This window comes from Alligator sinensis, unplaced genomic scaffold (assembly GCF_000455745.1).
Source record: "Alligator sinensis unplaced genomic scaffold, ASM45574v1 scaffold1387_1, whole genome shotgun sequence".
Classification (NCBI taxonomy): Eukaryota; Metazoa; Chordata; order Crocodylia; family Alligatoridae; genus Alligator; species Alligator sinensis.
In genome coordinates, this window is record NW_005844205.1 from 11,059 (window position 1) to 12,443 (window position 1,385).

The 1,385-nt window shown below is 63.3% G+C and overlaps 1 non-coding gene across 1 annotated transcript; it reads left to right on the top strand.

Moving 5' to 3' along the window:
* The first annotated feature begins 341 nt into the window (after positions 1–341).
* TRNAA-AGC lies at positions 342–414 on the top strand. The gene has a single exon. It is a non-coding gene; the product is annotated as a tRNA-Ala (tRNA).
* Positions 415–1,385: the final 971 nt, after the last annotated feature.

The following is a 1,385-nucleotide window of genomic DNA, read 5'->3' on the forward strand; positions in this document are numbered from 1 at the left end:
GGCGGTCAGACATGATGATCTGCTAAGGTCCCTTCTGACCCAACCAACTATGAAACTGCTGCGGTCCCCCAGCATCCTGGTGCTGGGGGGCCGCAGTGCTGGGGGGCCGCAGCTCCAGCTGCATGACACCCGCTGGGTGGTGGGGCCGGGCTGAGGCCGGGTCCACCTTTACCTCAGCAGTGCTCATGCCACCTGGCTCACGCCGAACGTGCCGCGGAGGCTGGCCGGGCCGCCCGCAGCCCCGTGGCAGGTGCAGAGGGAACCTGCGTACACCTGGTGTGGGTCCTCTGATCTTCTGTTTGCCCGGGGCACTAATAAAACTTAATCCCTGCTTGCAAGTAGGGGAATTAGCTCAGATGGTAGAGCGCTTGCTTAGCATGCGAGAGGTAGCGGGATCGATGCCCGCATTCTCCAGCTCTGCTTCCCTTTTGTCCAGACCGACCTGTGCTGTGGCTGCAACGGGGGCTGGGTGAAAGGCAGGCTGCTGTGTGCCTGGCAGGGGGATTGGCGGCACGGGGGATGTGGTTCCCCCAGGGGTAAAAAGCAACAGGAAGCACGGGGCGCGTGGGAGCTCTGGGTCTGGAGAAAGGGTGAAGCGAGCCCTGAAGGGCTCCACACGTGTGCAGCAGGCGTGCCCTTCCGAGCCTGGGTTGAGTCCCAGGCTTGAAATCTTGCTGTTGTGATTGGTGGAGCTCATCCCCCAATCAGGAGGCCCATTTCCTGGGGGCGGGGAGAGGAGTTCCCGCCAAGGCTGGACCTGGTTGAAGACTGCAGCACTCCTGTCGGGGCGGAGCCGTGGGGCGGATAGAAGGAGCTGGTGCCCAGCGCCAGGGGAACACCTGCGGGAGAGAGAAGGGAGAAGAGCGGGCTGAGGGGAGCTGAGGACGAAGCACAGCCCAGAAGCGCCCCTGAAGACCCCCATCAGCGGGCAGCGGCGGACGCTCCAGCGGCTCGGCTCTCGGGTGCAGCACGGCACGCGGCGTCCAGACCCCGGGACCTGCATGAGGCAGCTCGGGTCTGCAACCTCTGGTGTGTGGCAGCGCTTACCCCAGACTTGGGGGTGTACTCCAGGCCCGTGGTTGGTCGACTGTAGATACCCCAGGGGGAGACGCTCCGAGAGGGGTCTTTGGTCCGCTGCAGCGCGTTGGGTGTGTCAGGACTGGAGTGCCCCCTACTGGCGCACCACAGCCTCCGATTCCTTCTTGCCCAGGGCCCCCACACATCTGGAGTTTTTCCATGTCCAGATGCTGTACCTCTGATGGTCGAGCATGCATGAAATCCTTAGCTCTCTGGTTTCTCTCCGGTGCAAATGAAAGTCTTTGCTCTGAGCCAGTCTGCAGCTGGCGGCACTGCAAGCCTGTGTCTCTGGGGTGCAGGTCCTCGAC